The sequence below is a fragment of the Canis lupus genome, chromosome 20 (genome assembly GCF_048164855.1).
Source record: "Canis lupus baileyi chromosome 20, mCanLup2.hap1, whole genome shotgun sequence".
Classification (NCBI taxonomy): domain Eukaryota; kingdom Metazoa; phylum Chordata; class Mammalia; order Carnivora; family Canidae; genus Canis; species Canis lupus.
In genome coordinates, this window is record NC_132857.1 from 5,889,789 (window position 1) to 5,909,961 (window position 20,173).

Here is a 20,173-nt window from a genome sequence, read left to right on the forward strand (position 1 = left end):
AATAAATACCTTAAGTTTGAATCTCTCCTCTGGAGCCTTAATGATACACTTGGAGGATTTCACAAAGTAAAAGAAACTACTGATTTTCCCGATGGACTTTCTGGGATTCCCTGACAGGAGGTGGCTGACAATTTTAGCTAGATTTGGGGATGACCTGGGTTTGATAGTTGTCACCTACAATGACTGATGAAGCTCTATAGGTGGGCGTTCCCTCCATTTTCTTGTGTGTCCCTCTGGTTCTGAATGCTTGGTAGAAGAACGTGGCTTTTTCTGCAAAGAAGAACCAATCTTCACTGCAAAGAATATATGTCCCTGAGCTTCCTATTGAACACTTGGATCAAATTCTCAATTCTGGTTGGCTCCAGCATGCATGGTTACTAGAAAAATGGCCCCCTTTGTGTCACTGGTGATTGTGCCTCAGGAGGAAGCTTGGGATTTCATTGGGGAGCTACAGGAGGCTGTTCAGAAAGGCAGTTCTCTCAGCAACTAGGCTTTTTGAGCCACAGGGAAATAACCTAATTATTCGGGAACCTTTTAAGAATACTACAGTTCCAGTATGTGTGAATGAAGAGATAAAAGATGTTGACTATCTTTGTTCTAAAAGACCAGTATTTATCAAAGTGGTGTGTGATATAAGTGGATTCTTGGGTATCTGAGTTATGTAGGAGATTTTTGATTTAATTTAATTTCTAAAAATATTTTATTTATTTGAGAGAGAGACAGAGAAAGAGAGAGAATCTGAAGAAGACTCCTTGCTGAGGGCAGAGACCGACTCAAGGCTTAATTCCATGACCTTGAGATCATGACCTGAGCCAAAATCAAGAGTTGAATGCTTAACTGGCTGAACCACCTAGACATCCCATAGGAGATATTGTAAATTTAGGGTTTTATTTGGATTATAAATTTAAATTTTAGTATAGACATTCTGGACAAAGTAAGTTTCAGGTGATGTTGTTGCCTGTGTGTATATTTATGATTGTGTTTCATACCATATAAAAGCTAAATAGTGTCTTAGCACACTGTACACATGGAGGGTTTTTGTTTTTGTTTGTTTTTGTTTTGTTTTGTTTTTTACAGTTGTTCAAATACAGAAAAACAGTGGATAAATACAGTTGACCCTCAAGGGTCAACAATGATGAAGTTAGAAGCACTGACCCCCTGCACAGTTGAAAATCTGTGTGCAACTTCTGAATCCCCCAAATCTTAACTACTAAGAGTCTACTGTTCACCAGAATCCCTACCAATAACATAAACAACACATATTTTATGTGTTAATATATATGTTAGATATCTTATATGCTGTATTCTTAAAGTAAGCTAATGAAAAGGAAATGTTATTAAGAAAGTCATAAGGAAGAGAAAATACATTTATAGTACTATGTTGTAAAAAAAATCCCATATAAGTGGACTGCTTATTTCAAACCGCTGTTGTTGTAGGGTCAACTATGTTTATAATGTGGCAGGTTTTAGTGCAGGCAGCAAATTCAAAAGCGTCTGTGCCAAAGACATTTGTGACATATTATGGTTTGGGGTGAATGTATTCTGTGGATCCCATCTTTGTTCACACCGTTCTGCAAGAATTTATTAGAAGTTAAGTGTAATAGTATATAAGTACATATGTAGACACACATATACATACAAATAAGGAAATTTCTTTTCCTGGTTCCTGCCATAATTGGAGCAGATGCCAACTACAGTTCAAATTTTAATAATGCCACAAGTCTAATCTTATGTTTAAGGAAAAAAGATATCTCTATAGAATTACCAAAAGTGCCTCTTTTCTTAGTTGCTGGTTTGTGTAAAGGTGGGATCTGAATATCCTAGAATAGGACACAGAGATTTTAGGTTATTGATAACTTTTTTTGGAAAAAAAAGTTATTCTTTGCATTATTGTCATTGAAGTTACATTGTAGACACAATGAATGAGAACTAGGCCTAAAAATGTATCTTTCTCATTAAACCTGCCATTTAGTCAGCAAAACAACATCGTTTGTCATTTGACATTAATGTGATTTTTATATGGTATAAGAACAGTAAGTATATGTCACTACATTTTATTTATATTTAATTTTCAGTGTGCATATTAAATTGACCTTGGAATAAAATGAAGAAGGCAGTTCTTCATGTGAGCACGTGAGAACTTTTTCTTTTGAAAGAACAACGTATATTATTCATTGAAACACTCACTACCCAAAGACTATCGCCATTAAAATATTTCATTATTCAGACGATAAATATGTAAGCATCTTTAGCTGAAGAATTTAGTTGTGTCATCATATAAGCCATTCAAACTGAGTTGTATAAAAGATATTCCCAAGGGACAATATTTACAGAAATATATTTTTAGCCCTTTTACAAAACATCTGCATCTTGTACCTAGGCATGATTAGTGCTTAGGGGTGTATGGAGAACTGTGAAATTTGCACGTTTTTGAAAATTTTGTCTAGCAAAAACCTGAAAGCAATCATAGTGTGAAATAAATTGATAATAACCTTTGAGTCTCCATACCATTTTAGCTGAATTTTTACCCAAAGTTGATTTTATCCAATGAGGGCCGCTTCATGATCTGCTGTTTTTTAAAAAGGAGCTCCTAGAACCCATCTGCAGTCATGCTGTGATTTTTTTTTTTTAATTTTAAATCTAAGCTACCTTTTGACTTTCTTACATAAAGGCATAAGAGGAGGATGATGGACACAGGGATTTGATAGTGATTATACAGACTTCTTTCCTTAATCTGCTTTGCAACTTTAAACTACTCTGCAGCTTGAAGTATTGTCTCCTCTTCTGTAGTATATAGCTAATCTAGGGATAAAAATTGAGAAATAAATGAGGTAAAAATAAAGCATTGTTCAAACTAGCCTTTTTACTGCCTTGAAGTTGGGGAATGATTGCTCTCTACATTGGCATTTGAGAGAAAAATTTGGCTATTATGGTTTTTCTTGTTATTTTTATTAAGCGAATGAAAAAGGATGGTAGCAGTTCAGCCACTGGGGTGTTGGAACAGCAAATTGAGGGCCCCCCAAAGACCTTGATACCCATTTTTGAAGTTCAATTCCAGTCGCTAAGATTAGAGCAGCCCTTCCAAAACGAGGGTCACAAATGCATTTGTGATTTAGACTATTTGTCTGGATGCTGTCAGGGAAACAATTGGCTATTATTGAACAGAACTGCTGATTTTCTCTTTGTACCATTTTTTTTTCCTTTTGTTTTGGTCGTCTCTGAATGGTAAAGTCTGACAGCAAGTAAAAAAAAAAAAATACCAGTTATGTGGAAGAGAAAGGAACATGGAGAAGGAAAGGGAACAAATGAAGAGGGATAAGGGAGAAAAGAGACAGCCCTTCAGTGTCATATGGCATTGATTTTAGTCCTGAGAAACTTAGTTGAATTGAAAGTATATTTATTGAGCATGTACTACGTAACAGACGTTGTTAATTGATACGGGGTTACAATTTAGACAAGATGAAAATCTCTTTCAGCAAGAGGCTCATTCTCTAGTGCGGGAGGTTGAGTAGAGGGAATGTCGTCAATGTTGTCCTTGGGTTTGGCCTCATCCAGAGGTTCTCCAAGGGCTAGTTCTGATTCTGGCCCAGGTGCCTGTCCCCGATCATAGCTGGTGCAGAGTCCAGAAGAAGCTAATCCAGTGACTAAGCAGGGACTCAAGAGTCATAAGGCTAAGTCTTGAGTGAGTGAGCCTATTACCAGAATCTGTCCAATCTCTCAGCAATGGTCTTCATTTCCCCTGGAAAGTGTGTCTCCCGTCTGCTCACTCCTCTCTGCTGCCATGCTGCCCTATGAACATATTATCATAGTTTCCTACATGGTTTCTTTATGTACAGCCTCTTATCTGTGAAGTTCATTCTCTAGTTAGAGGGATGTTTTAAAAATATAATCAGAACATGTCATTCTTGTATTTAAAGAATTTCCATGCTTTCCCACTGTCCTTGAAAACAACTTCACAACACGACCCTCCTCCCCGATGCCTCCATCACTCACCCCATGACCAGCCCCTGGGATCCTTCTTTTTCCTCATCCCTCTGATTGGCCTCCACTTTATGCTCCTGCCACTTTGGCCTTGTTTCAATTCCTCCAGTGTGCTAGGGTGATTTCTACATTAGGGCCTCTGCTCATGATGCCCTTCCTTGGACACTACTCTCCTACTCACTCTACATCTGGCTCCTTTGGGGACTTTCAGACTCGGCTTAAATTTTAGCTTCTAGAAGATGCCTTTCCACTATATCCTCACTACGGTAGGTTCCACTTATTACTCTCTCTGCACCCTATGATTTTTTTTTTCACAAAGCTTTTTTTTTTTTTTTAATGATTTCAAGTGCACACACACACACACACATTTTTACTTAGGTACTGTTTGATCACCTCACTAGATTGCAAGTAGCATTATTCCCTACTGTAATTCCTGCACCTTACACAGTGCTTAGAGTATAGGAAGCACAATAAATATGTTCAGTAAAGAAGTGAATTTACATTGAGACACATAGCAATTCATCAGTGGAGTTAGCAGATAGTAAGGCTCTTGGTTGAGGGTGAACATTTTGGGGTCCTACGTACACTTGGCAATATCACGTAGAAGCTGACATGTAGGCTTTGGGGTCAAAGACTTCTGGGTTCATGCTCTACTTTCTCCTCTTATTAGCAGTGTTACCTCAGGCAAGTTACTTAACATCTATGAACTCACTTTCCCAATATGTCATAGGGAGGTAATAATATTTTTTACAAGATTGTTTGAAGGATATAGAATAATGCATGCAAGGTAATTAGCCTAAATGATAATGAATAACATTTGTTTAATACTTCCCTGTGCCAGGCCCTAGGCTAGGAGTTTTACAGTGCTATCTCACTGGGTCTCTTCATCAATTCTCTTCAATACAAGCGATCGATCGTCCTCCTGTTATGCAGGAGGAACTGAAAAAAGGATGGTGAATTTGGGGTCATATAGCCAGTAAGTGGCAGAAAGAATCAGGATAAACTCAGGACTTTTAGTTGCAGATATTATAAGCACTACGCTATACTGGCTTCTATAGGGTGAATGGAGAGTATTTGCAAATGGAAGCAAGAAGCTATTGATGATGCGCGGGTAGTATTTAGTATGTAAGTAGATAATCTGAAAAGAACCGAGAATTAAAGAAATGTACAGTCAGAAGCCACATCACGGTAGTATGTAGCTCCTCAATGAGACAGTTTTGCAAAGAGTAGTTGCCTTGGTTTTGATAGTCTTTGGTTTCTAAGACTAGTCCCTTGAGGGCCGGTTGAACTTTGTATCCTCTCCTTCCCCCTTTTATAAGATTGTTCTAGTATCTGTAGTATTTAGGGAACTGCTCTCCTGTTTGTTCTATCTTCCCTGGGTCATGTGGATTTTTTTTTCTTGGGATCTGTCATTTTTTTTTAAATTTATATCTTCTGTGGGTTCTGTTGGTGGTGTGGTCGTGCTAGGATGTTTCTATGGGCACTGAAATGTGGAAGCATTCTCACTGAATGGATTTCCATTTGCGTCTGTCTGGGCTCAATGGATTTAACAGCATAGACTAATTTTTATTTTGGGGTTTCTTTATAACACAGATAATACATATTTAGACTCAAGCCCCTCTGGCATGAGGCTCAGACTTTGAGTTCTGATTGGAATCTTTTTGCCTCTACCCTTACTCCTCCCTACTTTCCCAATGGGCCCATTGAATGGCAGTCTTCCTTGCAGCTTTCTCTGGCTAAGGTCAGAGGTCTCATTTCCATAGACGGGCCAGATCTTTGAGGCTATTCAATTTATTCAGGGTTTAGCCAGTTTCCTTTTTTAACAGGCCAGAATCCATCTATTTTTTCACATATAGATGTTAGAACCAAAGTCTCCACCCTCTCAAGCTCTTGTCTGGAGTGGAAAGTCTTCTGGGCATCATCCTCTGCTTATTGTACTAGATTTACCATTGCTCTCTGTTTCTATAATCTGCACCTTTGATTTCTTTTGTGGTCACTCTGCATTTGAATTGTTTGTGTGTGTTTTATTTTATTCAGAATTTCTATGAGTTTCTAAGGTGAGCTCATTGATATCATCTTAGTCCATCATGTTACTAGCAGTGCCAAAGCACATACGCACGAAATGAATAATTTCTTGTGTGTGAATAGAACACGTTACGTAAACAGGTAAAGAAGATTATGTGGTAGAAAGGTAGAGTGGTGCTAGAGAAGCCATGCCAATAGATGGGCTTTATTCTTTAGGGCCTTGGGGAACCACAGAAGACTTTTGAGTAAGTATATAGCATAATAAATTCTATATTTTTAAAGAAACTAACTTAGTAGCACTGTAAAATAATGGATGGAAAACTGAGAAATCAATGACATGGAAACAAATCAGAATACTGTTGGAAATGTTTAAGACAAAGACATTGAGAGATTGGCCCAAGCATTGGAAACAAAAGGGAGAGGATGGACCCAAGAAGAAAGGAAAAGCACTTGGAGACTTATTGCATAGGAGTGAAGAGGGAGAGGAGTCAGAGGTAACTCCTAGGCTTCTGACCTGCATGACTGGAAGGTGATTTGGTTGAATTTTAATACTTTTTTGGAAATGTAGGTTATCACTGGCTGAAGGAATGGCACTGTTCCAGTCTCAAGCCTTAAATATCCCAACCTAATAGTAGCGTGGCTACTAGCAGATCGTAGCATGGCTGGGTAAATAGGCAGTGGAATAGGCTGGTGGCCTTACTTCTGGCTCAGAGGTAATGTTTACCAATCTTATTTAGTAGATTATGTTAAGTGCATCCATATTGGGTAGAAATCTTCTAATGTTGTGAGTTCCATACTTAGGCTGTCAGGAAGCAGGGTTTGATTCCTTTAGTTACACTCATGTTAACTGTGTTCTCTAATCTCCCGATTTTTTGTGTGATGGGAGGATAGTGGGTTTCAAAGGTGAGTAGTTTTTTTCTTTTCTCTGTCTGGGAATGAAATAGTTGGTCTATAGGTGGAGAAAAGTGAAATTAAATGAAACCATACAAATAGACTGAAAAAAAAACCAACAACCCACAACCCTGTATGTTAGCAGTTTATAAACATTTTATGCTGACAAAGCTCAGCATGCCCGGACAAAAATACTTGCACAAATCTGATTATAAGGTTCCCTCAGTGCAGCAGGAACTGGCTCAGCAAAGGGAATAAAAAGGATAACCTGATATAATTTATCCTTTTCCTTTTTCTTTTAAGGAGAGGTGCTTGGTCGGAAGCACGGGGAGATTTCCCCATACTGTACCGGTGCAAACCCCGCATGATTTCTTTGTTTTACAGAACTGCTGCTGCATTCTAGAGACGAGGGGAGGGGTAATGGTTCAGTCAAGCTAGTTGAGGCCTCATCAGAAATTATCTCCATCAACAAAGGCTCTTTACTTGCTTCCCCGAATTCTTTCTTCCAACCGCTTTTATTTCCTTCAGGGTTGAAACCCATAAACTCCAGCAAACATTAAGAGACTTGACTCTTTGACTTGAAAAGTATGATTACAAGCCAGTGTCTGCGTTTTCAAAGACCAGGTCTCCAATTTAGCCCTGAGCTCTGAGGACAGTCACAGCTGCATTGCCGAGCTCCATGGGAAGCTTCGGGGTTGAATACAACAGCATTTTAAGTTGAGAAAGCTTTGAAGATCAAGATTTTTTTAAAAAAAACAATCCTACTGAGAGTCAACCATTTATGAATTGTGATCAAAGAAAGCTGAACTGGGAGTCAGGAGAGCCCGATTCTGGTCTTTTCTCTGCCACTACCTATCAGAGTGACCTGAAGCAAGTCCCTTCACCTCTTGGGGCCTCAGTTTCTTCATTTATAAAATGAGGGCGACAGAACAGATTAATGGGTCCCAGATGCTGGTCAGTGGATGTGGTGCATTCAAACCCCTGAAAACTTTGAAAACTTAGCAGGTGGAAAGAACCCTTGGAGACTTTGATTTGTAAGACTGGAGTGTATGTCAAGAATCTTTAGTTAGTAAAGCTCTCCTGGGGATTCAGCTATGCAGCTAGGATTGGGAATCATGATCCCCATGATTTCGATTTTGTTTTGTTTTATTTTTAAAGTTGTCTTTGAAAAATAAATCTCAAACCTAAAGAGCTTCCGAAAGAGTACAATGAATTCCCATACATCCTTCATCTAGACCTACCAGTTGTTAGCATTGTCACACTTGGACTCCCCGCTCTCTCTGTATGTGCATGTGCATTTTTATTATTAATGTCTTTTTCGGAGCTGCTTGAGATAAATGTCAGACATCACGATCCTTTACCTCAAGATACTTCCACGTGAATCTCCTTAGCAAAAGGACATTATTCCCTTTTATAGTCACAGTGCAAAGATTAAATTCAGGAAATTTTCCATTGGTTCAATAGTATTATCTAGTTTGAAATCTGTTTTTAAAACAACCTGTGCTGGTAAATAGCTGATTTTGCAAGAACTTTGAAAAATTTTGAAATCATCACAAGCTTACAGAAAAGTTGAAAGCACAGTCCAAAGTAGTTCGTTACTGAACCTTTTGAGAGTAAATTGCCCGTGGATGCTCTATTGCCATGTCCCCCTAATGCTCAAGTGTGTGTTTCCCATGAAGACTTTCTCCTACGTAACCACAGGTCAACCGAACAGAGGAAACTAATATTGATACATGAGTCTTATCTTGTCCTCGGCTTGGCCAGTTATCTTGATAATGTCCTGATAGAAATTAGGCAGTTCAGAATCATGTGTTACATTTCATTGTCATATTTCTTTTTTTAAAAAGTTTTCTCGTTTTTATTTTTTATTTTAATATTTAAATTCAATTTGCCAACATATAGTATAACACCCAGTGCTCATCTCATCACGTGCCCTCTTTAGTGCCCATCACCCAGTTACCCCATCCCCTCCACCCACCTCCCCTTCTGCAACCCTTTGTTTCCCAGAGTTAGTGATCTCTCATGTTTCTTTAGTCTCTCTCAGTCTGAAATAGTTTCTCACGCTTCCCTTGACTTTCATGGCCTTGACGTTTTTGAAGATTGCAGGTCTTTTATTTTGCAGAACGCCCTTCGACATGGGTTTGTTTGATGTTACCTCATGATTTGAGTTATGCATGTTCGTCAGAGATATTGCAAATGCGATACTGTGTTCTTCCCACTGCAGCTTATGCGGTGGCACCCAATTTTGACCTTATTACCTGATGAAGGTGGTGCTTCTGGGCATCTCCACTGCAAAATTACTCTTTCCCCCTTTGTAATTAATGAGTATTTTGAGAGGAGCTACTTTGAAATTACATAAATGTCTCACTTATCATCAGACATTCAATTCACTCATTCATGGGCTTATGGTTTCCTATTTTATCCAATGGGTTATACTCCATTATCATCATTATTTATTTTGATACTCAAAATTTCTGATTTGGCAGTAAAAGCTGCCTCAAACTTTGACGTATGTCCCCATCGTTCTTTGAGTACTTCCTCATTCTCTGTCATAAAAGGATGTTCTGGGATCATCCTGTACTTTTTCTTTCTAGTCTTGAGTTCTCTCCAGCTCTTTAAGCAGCCTGGGTTCCTTTAACTGGAGAATGTATTCAGGAGGCCAGGCTCTAGGTGTGCTCATTGCTATCAGCATATCACTGCTACCAGTCCTAGGGAGTGTGTGTGTGTGTGTGTGTGTGTGTGTGTGTGTGTGTATGTGATGTATAGGGCATAAAACACGTACACATATTTACGTATATGTATGTATCATATACGTATGTTTTGATATAGAAGCACAAATACCAGCTCACCTGCACCTCGCACACATATTCAAACGTTCAGACACATATTTGTATCGATATTTATTTCTCTTTCTATGTGTTGAAAACACAAGTTTATACTGATACCTTCAATTCCTACTCAATACAACCGTACTGCAGGGTCATTATAGTTTTCTTACTTTCTATATTTGTGATCTACTATGCAATAGTGAGAAACCTGTCCCCGCCATCCTTACCTATTTACATATTTGGTCGCTCCCTGTATTAGCCAATTTTCTACCTCTGCTGCCATTTCTTCTCACACATTGACACCCTCCTCACCCTGCTTGGCTCTAACACCTTACACTAGGCCACTCCCTCTTTCCTCCACGTGGTAGAGGCCCATATTACCCTACTTGTGGTCTGGTACCTGTACCAGGCCATCCCCCATATGGATCCTGTCCTCCTTTGCTCGGGTTCAGACACTCATCATAGGGTCATCACCCAGTGTGGACACCCTCTTCACACTTCTTGGCCTCTGAATCCCCATCCCTGGCTGATCTTCACATGATTCCCAGCTCACCCTGCTTGAGCTCAGATACTCCATATAGGCTGCCCTCATGGGGATACCCTTCTTGCCCAGCTCAGGCTTTGACACCTCTTTCTGAGCCATGGGGGCTACCCCTACCCTGACATGGGTACCTACTTATTCTGCCAAAAAGGAAAAGGTACCGCCTTTCTACTTTTGCAATTTCACATTGAAAGAGGTAAATTAGGTAGCATAGACTTCATTCACTCCAAGTTAAGGATTTAGGGTGTGGGGTATTTTTTATGTGAATCAGAATGTCAAATAATCTGGAGAAATAGTAAGTGCATAAAATTGTGCATAAGTTCAAAGAGTCAATGCTTGATAGGCAATATTCCATTATATTTGAGCAGTGTTTCGAAGTTTACTGTAATTCTGAAAAGACTGCATTTGATTTAGGATTATAGAGAAAATATTACCAAAGAGAGGCCTTAGAAACTCTTATTTTGGGGCAGAAGATATTCCACAATATCAGATTCCTTTAAAGAAAACAAAATTTGGAACTGTGAACTACTTATGCTAACAAGAAAAACCCTCTTTATCTCCTCTTAGGATTCACCTTCAGAAAAATGACTTTGTTGGTAAAAGGATGGATTTTGTTATGGAACAAGAAGGAATTGTGACTTTAAGAATATGATAATTGGAATGGGTAATCATGGAAGGTGAAGATCTTCTGTGGAGATTTTTGAAAAGAGATAGGACTCAGGCTGGAGGCCTAAAGAACCCTCTGGCATTTCGTACCACTAAAGTGGACACCAGTTTGGTGCTTTATAAATAAAATCTCATTTACTTTAAATGCTGGAAGCCTCAACTATGGTATCCATTAAATTATTTGCTATATAGATAACTAATAAATTTTGATAAAGACTAATTCTAAAACCAGTAACAGTAGTTGCAAGTTGTTTATTTGCTTTTAGGTTATATTAATTGTGACATTATCAAATAGTCAAAATGAATGTCCTTATTATAAAGAATTCATTGAAGACCTTGCCTTGGTTCCAGTTACTGGGACCAGAGCTATCATTTATGGCCTCCTGGATCGTGCCTTCATAATTCCTAGGGACACGGTTTACATAGACTGTCATGTGAAAAGTGCCTGTGGAGCTGGGCATTGAAGCAACTCTGCAAGTATTACATAATCCACTGTCACTTGTCCGCTTCCCACATTCTGAAGTCAAGCAGCAGAGGAAAAGGGCTTGGACCCAGAAAGGGAGAGAAATATTGCTATTGGCTGTAGATTGCCAATACCGACAGGCTCCTCCTCTAGTCTCAAGCCCAAATCCTGAGCCTTGGAGGAGATATAGACACACTGCTGCTGGCGATGTGTGGGAATATCCTGACATTTAAGCAATTTAAATTGCAAAAAACTTTGTATATCAGTAAGAGGAATTAAAACAGAACTAGCTTTCTGCAGTGTAATTATGTCTTACTGAATTAGCAAAGTAGCATGACCTTCGAGCTAGTCTTTGGTATACCAGGAGAATTGCGTCTTTGCCAGCCCGCCCGCCCGCCCTGCTGATGCAGCATCTGCAGAACTCCGGGGAGTCCATTTTGAGCGTGTTAGGAAGGAACTCTACGAGATTAAATTCCTTTTTTCCATTAACAAAAAGGGAACACTTTCTGCAAAGCCAGTCTTAGCCAGCAGAGGGATTTGAAACACTTGGCAAGATCATTTCTGAGAAAGAGGCTGAATCCTGTGTCTTGCCCCACTGAGGCCACAGCCAGCCACAGGCCGTGACCACCTAAGCTTTGCAAAGGCTATTTCAAATAGCTTTCTCTCTTCACTTTGATGCTTGCATTTTTGACATCGATTAAGAGAATTAAGTAATTAGCTTGTTGGTCTGTTTAGTGACAAGTAGATATTGATACTACGACAGAAATAATAGTTGCCAGTTGTTGAGTGTTTATTTTGTGCCATGTACTGCTCTAGACTCTTTCCGTGTATTGTCTCACCTCTGCCCTCTGAGATGGCTCATCACATCTGAGATGTCTTCAATTGTAAAGTCACAAGTTAGGAGGCCTTTGCATAAAGCTGGGACCTCCTTCTCAGGATAAGGGTAAATGAAAATAAATTTATCATCCAGAAGAGTAAACGAAGAAAACTTGCATGGCTTGGTCAAGACACTGGGTACAGGGAGGGTAGAAAATTCTCCTGGTGGGAACACATGAAAATCTTCAGAGCTTAACTTCCCTTTGGCCCTATAGCAATTGTAAGACACTTCTGGATTTCAAATATGTTAAAATGTAAAAGCTTTTGTCTTCCAAGTAATGAATTACGGTATTACTCCATTTTTACAGATGAGGAAAATGAGGAAGAGAGATGAAGTTACATGTCTGAATTTATTAAGTGAAGGAGCATCTGGGATACATAGCCTGTGCTCTCTGTCCCTGAACTTGACCCCTTCCAAACATTTGTGATAGTCTGGTGTGTAGATGATGTATGTGAGGAAATGGCTATGTATATTAGTTATGTCAGGAAGAAAATTTCATATATAAGGATAGAGGGTCGGAATCAGAATGTATTTCTTAGGTATAAAAATAAGCAACGAGAGTGTTAGAAACTCCATGCCCTATGTTTGGCCCCTCTCATCATGTTTTTGCCAGAAACATTTTCAAATATTCAAGAATCATATTTTTCCCTGAAAAAGAGAGCTTTCTCTTTGATGCCCTTGTGGCTGTTTAATTAGAAGATAAAGCACATAAAGGAACAAAATTTCCCTTCACCTTTTTGTTTTAATCCCTGTTTATCAAAGGACGTGCTATGTATTGCTTAGGCTAATAATATTCCCTCTAATGTGCGCTGTGACTACGTGAAGAATATCCTTAGTATTCAGAACTCATGGCTGGATAACACAGCACAGGCTTTTTTAATAGAAAATATTTGAAATTGAAATAGCTAACAGAAAGGTAATTTTTAAAAATGTTTTATTTATTTGTTTGAGAGACAGAGAGAGACAGAGCAAGCATTAGAAGGTTAGAGGGAGAGAATCTTCAAGCAGACTCTCTGCTGAGTGTGGAGTCCAATGCAGGGTTCAACTTGAGGCTCAATGTAGGGTTTGGCCTCACAACCCTGAGATCATGACCTGAGCTGAAACCAAGAGGGGGATGCTCATTAACCCTACTGACCAAACCAGGCACCCCAGAAAATTTTTGAAGAGAAACTTTTATCTTCTCAGCTTGTTTTCCTAGACCCTAATTTTCTTTTTATTTTTTCTTTCCTTCTTTTCTTTTCTTTTCTTTTTTTTTTTTTTTTTTTTTTTTTTTTTTTTTTTGCTATAATGCTATATTTAAAGATGATAAAAGTCTTTAACTTTTGGTTTGCTTTGGCTTACTCTTACATTAGTATTTAAATAACATTTTCAACAAAATAATATGGTTATACAACCATATGATGAAACTGGCTCATGGAAGGATTGAGATACTTTTCAGTCATTCAGATTAATGGGATTATTGCTTCTAGCTTAAAGTTTTTTTTTTTTTTTAAGATTTATTTACTTATTTTAGAGAAAGAGCCCAGTGTGAGCAGGGGGAGGGGCAGAGGGAGAGCCTCAAGCAGACTCCCTGCTGAGCATGGAGTTTGACACTGGGACTCAATCCCATAACCCTGAGATCATGACCTGAGCTGAACTCAAGAGTTAGATACCTGGGGCAGCCTGGGTGGCTCAACTGTTTAGCACCTGCCTTCAGCCCAAGGCGTGAACTTGGAGACCCGGGATCGAGTCCCACGTGAGGCTCCCTGTGTGGAGCCTGCTTCTCCCTCTGCCTGGGTCTCTGCCTCTCCCTCTCTCTCTCTCTCTCTCTCTCTCTCTGTGTCTCATGAATAAATAAATAAAAATCTTAAAAAAAAAGAGAGTTGGATACCTAACGGACTGGGCCACCCATGGGCCCCAGCTTCCTGTTTAGACAAACAGATAACACCTGTTGAACAATTTCTGTGGTTTTCAGCTTTTTTAACTCCTCAAAAGATAGAGGCCTACTGGTTCCATACATTTGTGTTTTTAGACTTTTTGTGACAGTATATATTTTTACATTTACTTCATCAATAACATTTTTTCAAAATATGGAGGCATATTACTTGCTCTTAAATGTTTCCTAACATGTCTTCTAAGATGTCTCTAATTTGGGGCATGAACTACTGATTGCTTTTACTTTTCTTGTTTGCACAGAGTCAAGTACTTACTTAGCTGGGTAGTGGGAATATATCCTGCTGATTAAGGCCCATTCCTGCTCTAAAATATCTTACATGCTAGGGTGGAGACATATGTACATAGTCAACCATTAATGTGATATGTGCTGAATAAGTTTTTTGTTTGTTTGTTTGTTTTTGTTTTTATTTTTTTTTAATAAAGTTAGAGGTGGCTTGCAGGTCAAAAAATGACCTGTGGTTCAAGTAGGGTTGATAGAAAAGCTATTTGAACAAGGCCATGACACACAAATATGCATTTACCAAATAGGGTAGATGATCCAAATATGCAAAACTATGGTGGGTCTTTGCAATGAGTGTAGCTGACTGGGTGGGGATGCAGTTCATGACTTGAGGTCAGGGAGTGGTTGCTGTGGGTGATACAGGGAGATGATGAGTCTGCAAAGCCAGTGGGATCAGATTAGCTGGAGCTTTGTATCTGATACCAAATAGCACAGGAATTAGCACTTGATGGGATGACCACTGGGTATTATACTATATGTTGGCAAATTGAATTTAAATTAAAAAAATGTATAAAGGACAGTAATTGCAATTTCAGGATACTTTCCCAGCCGTTTTGAAACTGCTTTCCTTTTCATATCCTCATCTTAGCTTTGTAAATTTTTCAATTTTTACTGGTGTTCCTGCTTTATGATAGGAAAACCAGATAGAGAGGGATTTTCTAGTGAAGGGTTTGTCCTGGGGCCAGCTGGGGTGGGCAAAGCTCATTAAGTGCATGTTTTTGAAAGCACACACATGATTTAATAGTTAAGAAATGTGCCCAGGGACTCAGAGTACTAAAATACTGAGGGATGGTTGCTGAATTTTTTTGCCTGCGCTCCCGGGACATTTGCTGTGCTGAGAAATGGTGAAGAAAGTGCTAATGAAGGATGCCAGCGGAGCCCTCCATTTCGGGCTGTCATCCCAGACAAGGTCTGCAGAGTGTAATGAGGCGAACAATCAAGTTGCTGTAGTCTGAAAAGGTTAAAGCAGCTTCAGGGATCACTATTTGTGCTTCTTGGGTACTGGAATGTCATGCCAGTAATAAGCAATATGCAATCCAGAGAAAAGAAGCAATTAGTTCTCTGCATTGGTGAAAGGCTGCCCAGCTTCAGAATGGATGGTGAAGACTGTGGATTCTTTTCCTTTGAGGTGGAACTGAGTCACAAAGACTCAAGCCAGAGGTGAGTGAATCTTGTCAGTCTGCCAGCAGCATTTATGGAGTTCCCACCATTTGAATACCATATAATCAGGTTTAAACAAGTCCTCAAAAGTTTAGAATGTGTACTCCATGATATCAGAGAGTAGCTTTGAGTCACTAGCCTAACGAAACTCTACGATGCTTTTGTTGGGACTTAGATTTGGAACAGACGGTAAATTCCACAAAACAATAGTTTAGACTTGGTCAGAAACAATGAAAACCATAAGGAGAGGTAATCTCACGTTAACCACACCAGGAAACAATGAAAACCATAAGGAGAGGTAATCTCACTTTAACCACACCAAGAAATTTTGTTCAAGTTATCGAAATGTGTATATATATTTCATTAGTGATGTTGGGGCTCTTTAGATATCATTTGCAATTTGTTAGTGAACACCGTTATATTCTAGGCACTGCCTCCTGCACTGGAGAAATAATGGTTGAGGATAGCTAGTTGTTTTTCTAGGATTTTACCATCTATGTGGCCTGCCTTAGAGTGCTGTGTGGCACCCTAATACTCTCCCCACTAGGAAAAACATGGGAGAAATATCCCCAGCACGTTTTCCACCCACTCCATGGAGGGCAGTCTCTTAAGGCATGGCAAATGGCAAAATCTGAATCCTGGGAGCAATGTGAGCTAGATGTGCACATGGAACACCTTTCCTGGTGATTCTGATTCTCTCCTGCTCCTCTCCATACTCCTTGCTCAAGTAAGAATTGCTCTTCAAACTTTAAAGCATAAACTGTTTAAAAAAACGATTAAAGAAGACCACTTAGGTGATACAAACAAACTTCAATTCTTCACAAAGTGGACAGACTCCACCTAGAGTACTGCCACATGGGGTGGAAGGCAGGCAGGCTTTATAGGATAAATAGTAAAGAGTAAAGAACAAGGAAGAGAAAAATGGAAAATATCTGATTGGCTGGAATCACATAGTCAACTTTGTTTGGGGAGAGAAGAACAAGAAAGTAAGTATAGAACCCAGAGTTGGCTTGGTGTTTAGGGGTTGGCTGACTGGATATAGACAATTTTTGGTCAAGCAGAGCATTTGGTGGGACGTGAAAGGTATCTGAGTTTTGGTTTGCTGATGTGGCACCTTGGGTAGGAGTGGCTTCATCTTGTGCCTAGAAATTTATCTCAAAAATACAAAATATGTTGAGATCTTATCAAAATGAAGATTTAGATTCTGTAGGTCTGAGATGGGTATTGAGATTGTGCGTTGCTGCTCTTCTTCCTGGTGATGTGGGTGATCACCCACTGCAGACCATCCTCAAAAGGTTCCCATTGCATGGAAATATCCTTAGACAAACACTTGATTCTTCCAGACACCACTTCAAACAAGTTCTTTTCTGGGGAGCTGTCCATTTTTATTGGTAAGACATAATGTGGTAAAACAAACGAGGAAAAAAATACCATGGTAAGGTCGAAAGACATAGTCTCAGAAATTAGTATGGTGCAGAACTGATTTTTCTAAGGAAATAAATCTTGAGGAGGAGAGGAAGAAGAAAGAGGCAAGTGATCTTTCGAATCAGTATTGAAACACAGCTGCAAAGGCAGCTCGTGGCTTGGAGATGAGAGTGGGTAAGTAGCAGTTTTTACTCTTGGGATGTGAATTATCTTCCAAGCCAGCAAGTTTCAGTGTTTCCTGGGTTTCTTGGCTAACGTGGTTTGCTGAAAGGGAAGCATCGAACCTGTAAGCTTTTAAAAAAGCAGAAATTGTGGGAGTTGCAAATATTTACTAATATCTGTGCTACTCAGCAACTTTCTTATTTGATTCACCCATCCCAAGTTGACACCCTTGGGGGAGGGGAGAGCAGCGTTTTTGCAGAGGTAAGTTTCCTAAAGATTTTTAAAAATGGATTTACCTTTGGGAATGTGAGGCCTAATTGTAAATAAACTCTTGCTGCATTCACATCAGCAGTCCTGGATTAGTTAAGAGCTTTACTTGTGTGTGCCAAAAACCACTTTTTAAAAATGGCTGAAACTATGTAATCAGCAACTTTGAGTTTGACAGAAAACTGTATAGAAATCGGGACCCATTTCTCTTTGTCTTTGTACCCTGTACTCAACTAAATGATGGCTTTTCCTCCTAAGGAAGTGTTTACTATATTTTCTAAATGTTTACAGATCATTACCATGCCTGCGCTTGGCATACTGATCATATTTGCTCCTTTTCTCTTGTATTTCTTTTCTTCCCCCCCATTTTAAATCAGATCAATACTTCCGGTTCCTGTGATTCCTTTTTTTTTGTTTTTTTTTTTTTTTTAAACCTAGAAGCTACAGGAGATACCTCTCATGAAAACAAAATACAAGAAACTTTTAATACAAGAACTGGCTAAAAATATGTCTTTGTACAATAATCTCAACTCGGTTGACTGCAACACTCATGTCTACTGGGGGTTGGTACGTTTAGAACTGAATATGAACTCAACTCCCCAAAGACATCAGATAAAGGTCTCAAACCAAGTGTTGCCTTAAAATATAGACCATATCAGTGTGTAGTTGTATTCCTGTACCCTTTAAAAACACGTCCTTTAGGAGTAGGCGTCAGTGAACACCAATGAATGGAACAAGAAAGAAACTATTTTTCAGACACTCAAGGCAAACACATGTCATTGGAAAAAAAATCACAATAAAGAGAACACTTGTCTAAAGAATATACTATTATCCTATTCCTCCACCTTTTGGAAAGGTAAGAGCCTAGTGCTGTAAATCAATGAAATCTATGTCATCATTTCCAAGGTACGGTCCACCAGCTCAAGCTCTTTGTTAAAAATGCAGATCCCTGGGCCTCACTTCAGATCTTCTGAATGCACGATTGGATTCTGCATTTTCTTTCTTTTTTTTTTTTTTTTTTTAAGATTTTATTTGTTTATTCATGAGAGACACATAGAGAGAGGCAGAGACATAGGCAGAGGGAGAAGCAGGCTCCATGCAGGGAGCCTGATGTGGGACTTGATCCCGGGACTCCAGGATCATGCCCTGGGCCAAAGGCAGGCACTAAACCACTGAGCCACCCAGGCGTCCCGGATTCTGCATTTTCAGTGAGCATCTCTAATTAAATGTTTGCAACTGAAAATTTGATGACTACTCACAAATTAAATTGAAGGGAAAAGGCTGCTTATAGTTTTCCTTGGGATTAGAAAGGAAGCTCTTTAAAGAACGATAGGTAAAAACTAGGTGAAAGTGTCACTTATCTATCCTTCCCACCCTAAATTCCCAGAAACATTCCCTGTACCCAGATATCCCGTGAGAATTTGCTTCTAAATTTATTAATTAATTAGGAAAGTAAACTTATTTTCATGCTTACAGTAATAAGCAACTTATTCAGAGCTCATTACCATCCCATGGGTCTTAGATTTTTTCAGTACTTATAAGTATATAGATAATAAAAGACAAGATTTTTTTCCCTTTGAAACTAAAAAGAAGGATTTATATTTACCATAAGAAGAATAGATGTCATTTTAACATACTTTCTTTGTGCCCAGGTGTTAGTGTTTCTTCGAGCATTTCTGTCATTTGAACCTTGACTTCCATCCCAAAACCAGTAGCAGAATTCAGTCAAATAATACTATCCAAAGGATATATATATATATATATATATAAATATATAAATATCCTTCTATATATATTTTATATATATTTATATATATATATCTTTTTATATATATATTTATATATTTATATAAAGGTATATATTTTTATAATAAATATTTATTGAAATAGTTTTCAAAGTTTTATTTATCTGTTTTTCAGAAGTAAAATTTGTTTTAAACAGTATCTGTCATGGAAATTCAATATGCAACATAGATACAAATACAGCTCCCTGGTTGTGTGTGTGTGTGTGTGTGTTGCAAGTGGTGAGGCCTGGGGCCAACTCACTCAGTTATTTCATTCTCTTAGAATGAAAATAAAAATCAGCAAACTATGGTTCACGGACTAAATCCTACTACATCTTGTTTTTGCAAATCATGTTTTACTGAATACAGATAGCCGTGCCCTTTTATTTATGTATGGTCTGTGGCTGTTTTTGTGCTGCAACCTCAGAGTAGAGAGGTTCAGACAGAAACCTTTTTAGGCAAAACCTAAGTAGAATATTGCTCTCTGGCCCTTTCCAGAAAAAAGTTTGCTGATCACTCCTCTAAAGGGGACAGTGTTTGCAATGCACATCTCCTTGGCCTCGCGGGGTGCGTCTTCATCCCTGTAGGTCATCTCTGTTCAAACTAAGTATTTACTACAATATGCTTTGCAGATATTATTATTATTTATATTATTTTCTGTGTGTTCCATGCCATGAAAAGGTGAAAAAGCCCTTCCTTGGGGACATGATTCAATGAGTGAAGAGCTGGCTTTGAATATCCTAATACATTAAATGACAGTGAATGATGTAATTCTTATGGAATATTTTGGGAATATTTCTTCCCAGTATTTTTTAGTCCGCATTGTTTGACTTTATCTTTTCCCTAGGAAAGGGTTTTTTGACACAAGTTTATATGTAAACAGTATT

The 20,173-nt window shown here is 38.7% G+C and overlaps 1 long non-coding RNA gene across 6 annotated transcripts in view; it reads left to right on the top strand.

Annotated features, from left to right (window-relative positions):
- Window positions 1–20,173, top strand: part of LOC140611654 (uncharacterized) — a 151,334-nt gene that overhangs the window by 79,642 nt on the left and 51,519 nt on the right. The window contains exons 3-4 of one of the 6 annotated variants that reach the window (XR_012012743.1): window positions 2,076–2,238; window positions 10,834–11,077. The exons of the other annotated variants lie outside the window; for them this stretch is intronic. This is a non-coding gene — a long non-coding RNA (uncharacterized lncRNA). Of the gene's footprint in view, window positions 1–2,075; window positions 2,239–10,833; window positions 11,078–20,173 lie in introns of those variants that run through there. 6 annotated transcript variants of the gene reach the window in all.